General features: G+C 48.1%; 1 protein-coding gene across 4 annotated transcripts in view; it reads right to left on the bottom strand.

Moving 5' to 3' along the window:
• DIDO1 (death inducer-obliterator 1) overlaps positions 1 to 14,750 on the bottom strand; it is a 49,576-nt gene that overhangs the window by 30,579 nt on the left and 4,247 nt on the right. For 2 of the 4 annotated variants that reach the window (XM_037006462.2, XM_037006460.2), the window contains exons 1-3: positions 11,213 to 11,326; positions 785 to 954; positions 158 to 269 (exon numbers count right to left, since the gene is read on the bottom strand). The gene's annotated coding sequence lies outside the window, so the exon portion shown is untranslated. Of the gene's footprint in view, positions 1 to 157; positions 270 to 784; positions 955 to 11,212; positions 11,335 to 14,750 lie in introns of those variants that run through there. The other 2 variants (XM_037006463.2, XM_037006461.2) reach the window with 2 other exon arrangements.

Genomic DNA, 14,750 nt, shown 5'->3' with positions numbered 1-14,750 from the left:
CAGATAATTGGGACACTTTGCAAATATTGACCAAGGCCATAGCTTTATTGTGTATTTCTTTTCTCTGTTCTTTCTCACTTTCTACTATTAAAAGACCATATTTATGAAAACCTTACTCTTGTTTAAAATGATAAAACCTGAAAGAGACAGAATATACCTTGAGAATTTTCCCCCAGCTGTTCAGGCTTCAATCACATGTAAATGGCTAATGACGACTCAGATATTATGCCATGTTCCATCCCAGGGAAGAACTGGTATAGAATGAAAACCTTCAAAACATAAAATACACAGAATTCAAATATCATACACAACCCAATTATCTTTTTGCTCCCACTGAGTGCTGTCATTACCCATTTCCTGTCCAGCCCATAGGCCTGCCACCCCATTGCCTGGCCTGATGCTTGCAGGCCACTCAGGTATGGCGGTGACACAAGCACATGCACCACCAGGGTCTACAACACTTTCCTGGGCTCCTGAGGTTTTCTGCAGGGAGAACTGCTGCACAGGTAACAGTTCTCATCAAAGAGGAAATTATACAGTATCAATGTGGAGGCACTAACAAAATAATGAACCGAATTATAAAGGAATGCTCTGAATTAAATAACTGAAACATCATTTCAACATTCATCTAAAAACCATGGGCTAAAATTCAGACTATTTCAAATGCAAATGTTACATTTTATCAGTTTCTGTACATTTAATGCCACTTTAGAAACAAAAAAAAATTTTCAGACCTATTTAGTTAAAATGTTGTTACTGACATTTAACACTACTGATACTTTACCTGCCCCAACACCAAAGCATGGACACCTTTTCCAGATGTCCTAAACAGAAGAAACCTGGTGGATGCAAGTGGCGGTCCAAGTAATCGCCTGGTCTCAAAACACTGCTACCGTCAGTAGCTGTTCAATGATAACGCAGATTATCTCAAGACTGCTCTCACAGAGTAAGCTCCTAAAAGAAAGTAAGAAAACAGTTTAACCATAGATCTTAAGTAACTGCTAAATAATCTACTGAGTGGGTATTATGTGACAAAGATATTCAGGGAACGTGCCCCCCAAAAAACAGCACAAAACTGGGTCCCCTTCCTTAAGGACTTGTAAAGAAGGGCAGACACTTGACAAGGCTCTGAAAGAGGGGCCCTGCCAGGCTGCAGAGGCCACATCCCTGCATAAACACTGAGGAGGCAGGGAGGCTGTGGTAAGATGTGGAGGCCTCAGGGGATGATGGCTTCAACAGCAGCAATTGGGGTATCGGCTATTTCCAATTAACCATCCCAGTTTTGAGATAGGCCCAGCTCAATAAAACCCAACACAGAGAAACATGAGAAGGCCGAACAACAAAATTATATGTGAATGAACTTATTTAAAAGTTCCTGGTACTATAGCTGTGCCATCATTTTAAAAACCTAAAAAGACCATAGAAGACGAATGTTTGCCCTAACCGCATGCACATCAGCAGAGAAGCTCCAAGAGCCACACCCAGTTTACACCTCAAACCAGCCTCTGCTCCCCGATAAGCCTCCCCTGGACCTTGTCACTACCTCCCTGCCAGCCCCTGCCCTGCTTTGCCCTGCCCCTCACCTCTCCCAGCCTCACTCCAACTGCCTTTTGGTCACTGTGGTCTTCTCAGTGACCACAGAACAAAGGCCTACATTCCGCCGCACCGCCTTTTAAAGAGATAGGCCATTTCACTCTGATTAGCCGAATCCGTCATCATGGACAACAAGTCTTTCTAAGGTGGAAATCAATCTCCAAATGAAGTTTCAATGGTTCAGAGTGACTTTCCAGAAACTGAAAATAAAGTTTTATATTTCACAACACCGAGAATTTATAAAAGCCAAGAAATCAAGATGTTCTCAGGAATGAAAAGAAAACTTTAATTTGTTAATCTGAAAAATAAACATGTTTCTAGATCTGAGTTCTCAGTAATCAGAAAAAGAAAATCTAATTGTTTCTGTGAGGTGGAATGAGATTAAGTACATATTCAGAATAGATCATATCATCTAGATAATTTGGTTCATTTATCCTGACTTCATATTTGCAAAATTGCTTTTCATAATTTCAACAAATTCTAATATAAAATTTCAATTTGTGAAACAAAATCATATATATCAAGACAAAAGAAAAAACATCCACAAAAAAAGAAGAAAAATTGTGTTTAGGTCCTAATGCAACTTAGATTTAGTGTGTAATTTTCCATATGACAGCACTTTACATGAGGACTATGGTCAGAAACTGCAATGATATCATCCTAATTTTTCCCCAGAAAGGAAACAGAAGGTGGCATCTCTGGAACAAGAAAGCAAAAGATCCATAGGTGAACAACGAATGTGCTGAAATAATCTGTTATCTTTCTACATTTCTAAGTGCAAATTTGTTCTCAGCTGAGAGCCGCTCCATTTCCTCCCAAGGGAAGTAGGAGTAATGCTATGAAATTCCAAGGTTAAAAAAATATGTATGTATATATACACAATAATACATTAAATGCGTCAACATTTCTCAACTGCTGTTAATGGAGTCTGGGAGGTGACCAACACAGGACCAACTGGGGGCCAAGAGATCCCAGAGCAGGACACACAGCCCCCCTCCAAGGTTCTTGAAAGGCAGCAGCTCTCCAACCTGGTCTCAGGCTCCCTTTATGCTCCTAAAAAAATCAAGGACCCCAAAGAGCTTGTGTTTATGTGGAATATACTGGTATTTCCAAAATTTAAACTAAGAAAGATTTTCAGATACTTGTGGATGTTATCTGGTACCATGCCAAACCTTGCCAAAGTGGTAAATATAAAAACTGGTTGCAACAAGGAACCAGAAACCTGACCAATGGCTTTGCCTACATCCTACACCCACTGGCTGGTCTTACACTCTGAATGTATCTCTGACCTGTGCATGTGCTGGTCAGGTAGACACATTTCTTTAGGCCACGCTGAAGACACACATTTGTCAACACTCAACTCCTCCAATGTCTTTAGTTATTGGGAAGCCATCAAGCTCACAATGACAGACACAATCTTTTCAAATTTCTAGTTTTTACTTGAACATTCAAAATTTATCATTACCAATAAATACTGTCAGTTGCTTTCCTTGAGATTCACAAGCACCTTTAAGAAAATGCCTGCCAAACACTGAGTCTGAAAAGCCAACCTATCAGTCCTTTCAAGAAGAACAGCGCCCTTGAAGAGGTGGCTGGTGTGGCTCCTGGCTAAGGCCATGGGGGCTCTCTCCCTGGGGATGGCACCATTTCAGGGTGCATGAGCGCTTTGTGCACACTTGCCATTTCAACTCGGGATGCTGAGAAGGTGCATTCTGGGGGGCTGAGCTCTAATAAGAGAGTCTTCACTGCATCACCAGGGCCAGGCTGCAGGGTCACTATTGGTGGTGGACAGCACACCACACAGTGTGATGCCTGTTCACCACTCATGCAAAGGCTGACTCAGCGGAGGAGGCTCTCCGGGCCAACTACCACTGTGCAAAGAGTTCTGACCTCTTAGCCCCCAAAAGAGTTTGAGGGCCCCCAAGGACCATAAAAGACAAATGAGAACTTCAGGTCGTTTCTACCTATTTAAGCCCACACTGGAGATGAGCAATAACCCCTGTATGCCTCAGTGTCAGAGGAGACTAAACACTTCCTTGAGCAAAACTGTTCTCAACCAACTGCTAATTTCCCTGCAGATGCTCCAACTCTTCATCAGTGTTAAGCTGCCAAAAGTGAACTTGTCAAAAACGCCAAAACGCCTTTCCAAAATGTTCTATGTTAAATAAGTTTAAAAAAAAACACCATGAATGTTAGCAATGTCTCCTCTGCCAGCACTGTGACGGGTGGCTTGACCACTACACGACACTCGGCTTTAGAGACCTAGAGACCCACTTCTCTAAGGATTTTAATCATGACAATCACAATGCCCTTCCTATTCTCAGGGCAGGGCAATGCTGAGAAGACAGGCAGGCTCCACACAGCAGTGCCCACCTGCTGGTCCTGGGGCACAAGGGCCTCCCTGCAAGCCTCACAGCCCCCAAAAGAATATCCAAACTAACAGTTTTAATTCTGAAGTAGAAATTATATCCAAGGCTACAGCACAGCCTCATTATTTTGGACTCTGCTAACTCAGAATTTTGAATTCTGATAGGTTAGGCCGATGTTTCAGGTATTGTATTTTGTGTTAAGGATCATCATCTCACAACTAATCCCTTGCTGTGGATGAGGAATAATGAGAAGATGCTAGTGGAAAGTTCTTTAACCACTAAAAAGGAGAGAAAAAAAGAAAGGGGGGAGAGGGAAGGAAAGGTTTCTCAGTGAAAGACTCTTTCACCACTGTTTTTACTGAGAACATGCCAGAAATGCCAAATGACTCGGTATATTCCCAAAGCAGACACTCCAGCTGAGGGCAGGTAGGCAGGTAGCTCCCAGGGCTTGCCCACTGAACATCAGAACAAGAGGTTTGGCATACAACTAAACTAGAAAATTTGCTATTCGATCATCTCCGTAGAACCTCACTAAGTTGTAAAAATTACCTTTAAGTCTTCTAAATCATTGATTCAGAGGTCTCCCACTTACCAAATAAAAGTTATTGTAATGAAGTGAAGGTACCCAAAGAGTTTCTCAAGAGGTTAAGTAGAGAAATTTAGAAACAAACCTGTTGAAAGGTCCTTATGTATTTTTGCTTTACGGATATGCAGAGATATTAAGCACCTGTTGGCTGGGCTCCGGTGTAAAGCCAGGCCTCCAGCTCCCTCCTTATGGGTGTGCAAATGGCATTCTGATTTCTCCCTATCCAAAACCACAAGCAAAGCACTGGCTTGTGTCCTCTGTCCGCAACTCTAAATGAGTACCAGGAACCTGCACAGCCACACTGAATGTATCAAGGTGAAGGTGAAGGAAGAGAGGCCTTCCCTGCTCTCTACTGTAGGGGCGGCCACGCTCTCCTCAACTACAGCTGTAGAGGGGCGCCTTTAAACTGTGCACATTTGTGTTCCCCCAGAATTCAGTGTCCAAGGGGATGGAGCTAGGTGGAGCCTCTGGGAGGTAGCTTAGGGCATGAGGTCAGAGCCATTGCAAATGTGATCAGGGCTCTTAAAAAGAGGCCCCCAAGAGCTCCCTTGCCCCGTGAATGGGCCTCCCCAGGACGGGCCATGATAGCACCTTGACCCCAGGCCTCCAGGGCTGTAAGAAGCATACATCTGTTTGGAGGAGCCCCCAAATCTGTGGTCTTTTGTTACTGCAGCCCAAGCCACCTCCCTTCTTTTCTTGTCTCTCAGTGGACAAAAAGATGGTTTCAAACACTGCACAAGGGACCATCTGAACGCTACATCCTGGGGATTGGTGCTCTGAAGACAAGGCCACTGCCTGGGTCTTAGCAATTCTTTTAACTATACAGGTTCTTGTCCTCATTAAGAAATCCATCACATGGGACAAGTATGGCTATGGCTCTATGCCCAAGGACAACAGTGGGATGGGCTCCAGAAGGGGAGCCTCCCCGCCGTTCCATGACAGAGGAAGAGAACAGTATGGACAAGTGCACTTGTGTGTCCTCAGAGGGGCCAGGTGCTTTGAGTCACTTCCCAGGACAGTACTTCAGAGGTCGCTGCCCCTCAGAGCCTCCGGGTCCTGTAGCTGTTGGTCAGGAATCCTGATCTTCCAGGGAGCCTCTGCCCAGCTGGCTACCCTGCTGCCTTTATATCCACATGGGTCTGTTTGGGTTCTGGTGTATCTGTGTGGGCCACTCAACCTGGCACCTCCAGGGGCACTGCTGCAAGATCCCTGAGCCCTACACCATCCACAGCCCCCACGCTACTCTCAACCTGCTTCACTCTGGCAAGAGTTGTTAGCACCCAGTGAGAGGCGGTACAGGGAAAGCCTACACCCTACCTCAAAACGCCACTTGTGCACAGAATGGCCTGCCTACCTCAGGTGCCTGAGTCAGAAGGCTGACACCCTGTAGCCTAAAGGAGCCCTGGGGCAGCACCCTTGCAGGTGCTCCACCCCCTGTGGGCCTCATTTCTGGCAGTCCATTTTGAGCGGGAGGTGTGCAGTGAACCATCTTCACCTGCAAGGACAAACCACCTTATACCATGCTTGTCCCAAAAGGCAAGTATTTGGTTAAGCCCATTAAAAGGTTCAAAGCTATTGCATATATTCCTAAAGTAACCCATTTTCCCAGGTGTTAAAGTTTAGAGTCAACTGTTTTTGAAAATTCTCATTTCTCAACAAAGGAGCATCTCTAATCACCAGCTAGAGCAAGGTTCTCAGTGGGGTCCTCAGGTGTGCTCAGGAGGTCCCCAAGGGCAGGTTAACTGCACCGAGGTGTCTTTCCCATGGGCCACTCTCTTGCAAGTCCTGGCTGTTTCAAAGCCGGATGCCAGGGATAGTGAAACAGCATCTGCAGAAGCAGAAGTGAGAACCCAGCTGTTGTCAGCTAAGCCAGATGGTAAAGAGATTTGCAAAAATGTAAAACAATGCCAACCTTTCTCATTACGTGTTTTTGCAGTGGAAGATGGTTTCCATAAGGTGTTTTCATGGTAACTGGCAAGGGCTTATTACTATTTAAAAATGAGTAAGTAAATTTAAATGTTTCGTTTTAAATGCCAAACAACAGATATAATATGAATAAACAAAAGTTCTTCAGGGTCTTCATAACTGCAGTGTGGAGGACAGTCAGTTTGAGAACTGTTGACCTGGCACAGGCGTCACGGCAGGGGAACCCCTTAAAGGGCTGCTCTCCTGGGACACCACCCGGGACGCACCCCCAAGCCAGGGCTCCAGCACGGCCCCTCCTCCATCCCAGACCCACGTGCTTACTGGGAAGCGCTGACTTCCAGTTCCAAATTTGCAGCCCTCATATTGACTGCCACCTGCGTTCAAAGAGAACATGCTTGGAGAAGAAACAAAGGCCTTTCCTCACAAGCATCTGCTTCCTGATAAGGAACCTGGGAACTCAAAAAAGACCTAACTGTGTGCTTTAGCCAGAAATCTCCTTCCCCGAGACTGGCACCAGCCAATGCCCCATTTGTTTTGGGGATAGTGAGAAAGGTCTGAGCTTAAATAAAGGAGTTACAAAATAAATGACAGGACTTTGCATAGCTGAATTTGACAGACAAGCCTGAGTACAATATAGGCTCACACTGCTACATGGGGAGGGAGGAGCACAGAGATGTCACTGCTGAATACATGCTGTGAAAGGGAAAATACTTTATGATCTAACAAACCCAGAGTCCACAGCTTGCATTCACCTAGCTCTGTATCCCCTCAGGGCCCAGTGGCATCTCAGGGGGACGACTCCTCTTTGAGTGGGCTCAGCACTCCCGATCCTGACCAAGGCAGCCAGCAGTGCCCTCCCCAGTGACATCCCCAACCCCCATTACAAGTGGGTTAAGTCCTCTGATAAGGAGGCTGGGGGTTGGGAGGCTCAGGGGCAATACCACTTAAGATTGCAGGCTCTGTGTCAGGCGTCCCTGCCTCTACTCCAGGGGCAAACCTAAGAGCTGGGCATGTTGAGGAAGTGCATCTCCCTCTGGGCTGTACTTTTCCTGCATGGGAAATGGGGACAACTGTGACTTCACAGTTTCCTAAAAGGACATATATCTGAAATTACAGTGTCATGGGCTGGGCAGTGCTGGCACACAGCAAGCGTGCAGTAAGCAGCAGATACCATCTATTAAAGTGACAACGTGCCCGTGAATAGGGAAGGAGGCCCTCTTAGAATCTATTTTACGAATATTTACCTGGAGTCCCTTCTGTGCTCAGTAGGGGGACAGTGCAGGCAACATTCCTGTTCCCATGGACCAGTGGGCATGTTTCCCTCTGACCTGGCAGAGGTAACTGGGTATGGGCAGGTGCATTTATGAAGGTGCTCCCAGGAACACATTTTCACAAAGGGACACAAACCAATGCCCATCTCCAGGACACTGGTGTGAAAAAAAAAAAATCAATGAACACCCACAAGGGAATCTTTAAGGCTGCAATTAAAGGGTGATGAACCCCATGGCCACTGCCATGGAAAGGGCTCCAGTCATGTAAGGGACAGGCAGTTACAAGCCAGCCTTGCACAGTGAGAGTATTTTCCACAAACAGCCCACCACACCCACCCAAGGGAACAACTGTAATGTAGGCTTCTGATTTCTGCTTTCTTCTTCGTATTTTTAATACTGTCTTAATTTCCTATATATGCATGTATCATTATAACTCAAAACACAGTAAAGCTATCATCTATTGGGGGGAAAAAACTCATTTACCTTCTTATAAAGGTGTACTAAGGGCCATCTACACATCTGCATGAGTATATGAAGAACAGAAGCACAGCATCTATGTCTGAAACGCAAAGAGAAACACCTCCGCAAACTATAAGATAATCACCACTACAGATTATGTTTTATGATCACAAGAATTATTAAAATACGTACACAACTACCTATTAAACTTCACATAACAACTTATCCTCAAAACTACTGCTCAAAAAATATAATGAAGCCTAAGCAAGAGAGACTGCTCCCAGTAAGTGTGGGTACTCACACCATGTGAGCTCCATTCAGACTGCTTCTGAACCTCTTTCCTGATGAGTATGTTTCCATTAGTTGCTAATCACAGACCTTTTATGATGAAATTAACACACATCATTGCTACTGGTCATAAGGGTACTATCAGACATACACTGTAAGGGACCCTACTACTTACAAAGGAAGAAATGCAAAAGGGAGTCTCAGTTTACAGAAACCTTTCTTACTGGATTTCCTGAGGCCACCAGGCATATGAGAAATAAGGCTTCTATCGGACAGTGCCACACTGCAGGGACCCAAGGACAACAGTGAGCTGGCCCATAAATATATCCAATCTTTGCTCTCCAAGAGCCAAATGGAAATCACTTGGTATCATCAGATTAAAAGGTGTATTAGAAAAGGTAAAATGCATCACTTTAATGGAAAGAAAACACTCAGGACCTGGAAACCTGGCAAACACACACTAAAAAGGAACCAGCCCCTGGGCTTCTCCGAATGGTCCCTAGTTAACAGAGGCACCCTATGATTCTAAAAAGACTTACAGTGTCAACAGCAGGACCCACATACTCCATCCACCGCCAGAAGAAAAACGGGCGCCAATGTCCCCACTCCAACTCCTCCCCTTCCCACATGAAAAAGCAAACTCCATCCAGCTCAAGACCGACCTGCAGCATGTGACCATGTGACCCCTGAGCCCCAGTGACCATTTCTTCAACAAACCGTTGTGATGCTCATACATACACACCCTGAGCATCACTGTGTGGAGGACAGCAACTGGTAGCCATGGGTACTGACAATAAGGAGCAGGGGAGCAGCCAATCACACTACCTTGGATTTGTGCTCTTCTCATCAGAAGAAAACTCACTCTTCTTGAAGTAGCCTGGATTTAATCGAACATTAATCATAAGCAAATTAAAGATACACATTATTTCTAAACTCATTTTTAAAATAAGTCTCCAAGAACACAGGCAAGTAGGGAACAGAGAGTGTCTCAAAGTGCTTTAGGCAAAAGTCTCACAACAGTGCGGGGGCTTTCCAGGTGCCACTTCTGAGATGTCTCCACTGTTTAAAATGGGCAGAGCAGACAAGTCAGAGCCACATAAACATATCAACCCCAAGTGCCCTAGGAGTTCTAAGCTCCAAGTGCATGGCTGGCAACCTGGATTTCACAGAAGGAACCGGGATGTCCCAACAACTAACACGAGGACTGGGAAGGCCACCTTTCTGGTCTGAGACAACCAGGTTGTTTTAACACATAGGTTGCAATACATATTTGCCAAATAAATTAAGGAATCGTTCTAAAGATCATGAAATTTATCTTTAAAATGCATGGCTTATGCACCCTTCTTGCGAGCAGAGCTTATGTGGATTTGGGGGAAATCACAGAACATTTGTGGGTGGGGGTGCCTACAGCTCAGTTAGAAGCCGGCTCGAAAATCTTGGGCAAGTTCCTTCCCTGTACTTCAGTTTCCTGCGGTTGGAATGCAAACAAAAGCGCCCTCCTTCACTGAGGTAGCGCTGGAGGCCTGCTCCGAGCGGGGCCACGTGGAGCAGTGCCCGCTGTGAGCTGTTAGTGGTGCTGAACAGAGGCTCAGCTTCCCCGGTACAAAGTTACGTGACTATACGGAAAAGATCTTAAAATCTGTTTCTCCTGCAAGATGTTCCCGTACATTAGGCTCAAATCTCATTCTCCCAGTGTGCAAATGATGTGGATACTGGAACCTACGGCCAGGGCACGAATTAGTGTCTCCAACTTAACTCACGTGCTTAATTAACTCCCGTGCTCATTTCTAAGCCCCACCCAATTCTAACTCATTTACTGAGGTGCTAGATTCAGCAGAAAACCTGACCCCAACCTTTTGGGTCTCACAACCTAGCTGGGGAGCAAGACACGGGAACAGAGGGAAGAGAGAGCAAACGAGGATCTGAGCGTCAGGTGAGGAAGGACCAGAAGGCACGGCTCCCGCGGAAGGCCAAAGCCGCCCCCTTCTACTTGCAGGATGACCGGAGCGTGGAATGGGACAGAAATACAGCCAGTGTACATCAAATTGACAAGTCCGCAATAAAAACTGAAAATCAGTATTTTAGGCTAGATACATACTTTACGAAAGTGAAACCGATTTTCTGAAAGCCTCTGCTTCCTACTTCCCCAAATATCACACAACTGTCCCTAAAGCTGTCCTTCACAACAGCAGCCGCCTGGAAGTCTGTCCAACCAGTTACAGGTAAGCGCCTACCATGAACTTCCAATCCCTCCAGGGTCTAGAGGAACTAACCGGGTTAAAAACCGGCCCCAGCCAGTCAGTCAGTCACCTGACGAGGAATTTCGGCCGCCAGCCGGCCGGCCGGGAACTTCCGGGAAAAGCGCTTCCCCGCCCCTCGCCCCGCAGGGCTGGGCCCGCCCGCCGCCAGCCGCCAGCCGCCAGCCACCGCGGCGTCCGCCACCGCCCCTCGGGAGCCCTCAGACCGGCCGCCCGGACGCCAGCGCCCCCGGGCTGCTCCGGGGCGACCCGGGCCGCGCCGCGCGGCGGAGGGGCCGCCGGCCAGAAGCCCCCGCCCCTCCCCCGTCGTCCCCGCGGCCGCCATCTTCTCCGCCCGGCGGAGCGCGACTCGCGCTGACCTCGCGGCTCCTGGCTGCCAGGCTAGGGCGCTGCCGCCACCGCCTCACCCCCGAGCGCTGCTCGCGACGCCGTCTCCCGCATGGCGGCCCGGACGCCACTTACCGCGGGCCGAGGCCTCTGGGCTCTTGCAGCCATTTCCTCCGAGCGCCGCGAAGCGTGCAGGGCGGGCAGGCGGGGTCGGCGCCACCACCGAGACGCGGGGCTAGAGAGGCTGCCCACGCTCGGACCAGCGCCCCCGCACGGCTGGCGGAGGGAGGAGGCCGAGTCTCGCCCCGGCTGAGCGCATGCGCCCCTGGGAACGGGCCGCTCGGGGAGCGCGCTGCGGCAGGAGGGCCAGGACGAGCACCAAGAACCGGGCGCGGCGCTACGTATCTCGTGGACTCGAGCCCGCGCCGCCGGTCCGGGGAGCGCCCCAAGCCAGCGCGTCCGCACAACCGCTCGGGCACATCTGTCCACAGGGGCTACAGGGAAAGGTGAGACAACTCCTGTCCATAAAGGGAAAGGGGGTCTGGCAGACGCCCACCGCCCACCTGGATTTTCTTCGCTCCAACTCTAACCTAGATACTCCGCCAAGCGGACTTCACAGGAAAAACACTTGCCTCCCTGGCGCACCGTGGACGTTAGACGCTTGCCCTGAGCGCAGTAACGCCTTGGCTGAGGGCCCTTGCCTCCAGAGAGCGCTGCTCCAACGTTCCTTAGAAGCAGGGACCTCTTGGCCCGTTTTGACCCTCGACAGAAACGGAAAGGTACCCTGCGTGCAGCAGAACTGCACCTGTGACCCCACAGAAGCATCCCTAATAAACCAGGGGCCTCACGTGCCCCCCGTGGGGGCAGCGTGTGTTTTAACGAACATCTCCAAAGCTTGCAAGGCCTGCCGGTTTCTGAGAGAGAGAGAGAGAGACTCAGTTTTCCTCCAGGGAATACAAGGAAGCTTGTTTCTGCCGGTGCGACTCCACCAGGGCAACCTCGAATCTCTCAGGGATGGGCCCCACACACGTCCACCGTAATTGTGTCTTAAGGTTTGCCCCCAGACAGGTGTGCTGGAGTTTATAGACGAGACTGTTAACCGGGCCTGAACCTGAACAGCTGTGTCATCCTGGGCAAGTTGTCACGTGGGACTTGCGCTCTGGGGTGAGGGGGACAAAGGGCTGCCTCCCTAACCAGTAGCTGGAATGGGGAACCCAACCTGCCTCTTCAACTGAGGATCTTTACATGACACAAAGCCAGCAGCAATGTCTTCTTAAAGGTGATATTTTCACTCTCAGGCACCAAGGACCAGGCTAGTGGTGGAAGGGGGGAATGACGCACAAGGAAGCTCAGAGTGAAAGACAAGCGCACAGAAGGGAAACACGGAGCGACAGTTTCGGCCACCCTCGGGTGCCTCTTCAGCAGCAGCAAGAAAGGGGACAATTCAGGGCTCCCTGGACTGGCCTCCCCTTCCAACCCCAACCGCAGGAGCTGGCTCTGGCTGGCTGGGCCTCTGCTGAGGGGCACCCACCGTCCTCGGGCAGCCAGGCCCTCCCCCATCAGACATCTTCAAGTAATTCCGATCTGCTGTCGCTCCTTGTGGAGGCGCTCCTCCCTGGCGAAAAAGCAGCTCAACAGGCTTCCAGGCCCAGTAGGCAGCATGTGGCCCATTAGGCTGGAGGGCTACAAGCTACTCCCAAGGCTCCCAGCCTTGCAGGCATCCATGAGGCTACAGGAGGGAAGGTCCAGAGGCCCGGGCCCCCTCATTCACAACTTGCAGTCTCATTTTGCCTCTCACACTGTTCTGGGCCCCGGGGTGCCTGGCAGCCAGGGGCTGTGCTCTTAACCATTTGTGAATGAAAGGTTATTTCAAAATACAGTACCCTGCTTCCCTGGGGATCAAATGTACAGTCCTAGGAACAAATACATTTAGTATTGTTTTTTATTAGTAACAAAAGCTTCAACCACTGTGTTTTATTGTGGGTTTGTTTGTTTTTGAGAAACTGATGAAATTCCCATCACCTTTACATTATATAAAGCCAGGGAACTTTAACAGTTAACTTTAGGTAAGTCACTTGCATGGTCCCATCATCTCATCATTGCTAAAAGGTTTCACAATCAAACTGGCTATTACCTCCCCCCAAAGCAAAACACTACAGCACTGGGCTTTGGCTACCCTTTAAGGGACACAGCAGGTGACCCTTCTAACCAGACCTCAGTTTGCCCCCCAGTGGGGCAGATCCTACATTTGTGCATCACCATTGGAAAAGGCAACTTCACAGCCCCTATGTGGTTAGAATGTGGGAGGGAAGTGTTCTCAGGTGGCCAACCGTCTCATAAGCAGAGTACTTCAGTGGTGCGGAGGGTGGTGGGTAAAGCAAGAACTGGTCGGATGGCACAGGAAACAAAAGCAAAAAAAAAAGTTAGGACTAGGAGTTGAACTTTGCATCCAACCCTTCAGACCTGTAGACAGCTGGCTGAAAATCGTGATAGAACTACATGGTCAAAGTCGAGAAGGAGAATTCTACCAACCTTCTGTCTTTTAGGCAAAAGAATAAACAAACATGAAAGTACAGGAAAGGGAAATAAAGTGAAAGGAGAACCCCCATTAACGCTCTGCCAAATAATTTCCACACGGTGTATAGCCGCTGTCAGTCCTCTCAACAGCGCCAGCAACTGCCGCTGCAATCAACTGAATTGAAAGCGCTGGCTCTTTGGCCACTTCAGCCTCTGGAAGTGACTCAAGACAAGTGGCTCTGGGCTGAGGACAGCATCTGAAGCAAGGTGGGAAGACCTGAGCAGAAGATGCCAGTCTGAATGTGCTCTTAGCTTTACCCTCCTCAGAGGTGCCTGGCCAGGAAAAGTCACCGCCGTGTTTTCACCTCCCCAGCTGCAATGAAGTCCTAGCTTTGTTACCGAAACAAGAGTAAACACATTCAGTAGAACAATGCTGTGACCCCTCAGAATAGACCCTGTTGCTCTGAGACATCTAGTCATAATAGTCAACCTCAGAAGAAACTCATACTTTAATAAGGCATACGAACTATTTCATTTCTGGCTGGTTTCACTTCCCAACAGTCTCTAAAGGAATATACCAAGTCAGAAAGCCAGAAAAATCAATGCAATTTACAGATTTTCAGAGTAAAGCAGTTGTGCCCAAACAGGCCTTAGAGGCTTACGATAGCACAAAGTATGTAACAGAGAAAAAGGGAAAAAAACAAACCCACAGATCTTCACTAAATTCCCGAATCCTCAGGGGAGCTTAACAGAAAGCTGTAGGGGCCCCCAAGGTAAGAGACGGCATCAAAAGGAGACCCTTGGCTGGGTAGAGGCCTCAGGGTAAGGACGTGGCTACAACTGTACAGGTGACAATTTAAGAGTTTGGTTTTTTTCCAAAATGAAAATACTTAAAAAGCAAAAGAGACAATTTAAAGTCAGGTCTAACAGTGGCTTTCTGGGTTTGTCCACAATAGAAATACTGCATACACAGAATCCCACTCCTACTGGGCTCACCAATGGTGAGGGTGGGAAAGAGTGTATCTGCATGAATACCAACAAGAATAGTGGGGGTGGAGTAATTAGGACTCCAAAAGGACACCCCAAGCTTTTATTCTGAACAAAATCAATACTCATAAATCATCCTTCCAAACCAGAATATTTTCGAGTTCCAGAA

This window comes from Manis javanica, chromosome 5, assembly GCF_040802235.1.
Source record: "Manis javanica isolate MJ-LG chromosome 5, MJ_LKY, whole genome shotgun sequence".
In the NCBI taxonomy this organism is placed as follows: Eukaryota; Metazoa; Chordata; class Mammalia; order Pholidota; family Manidae; genus Manis; species Manis javanica.
The sequence above is the reverse complement of the archived record's forward strand: the minus strand, read 5'-3'. Positions and strand labels throughout refer to the sequence as shown.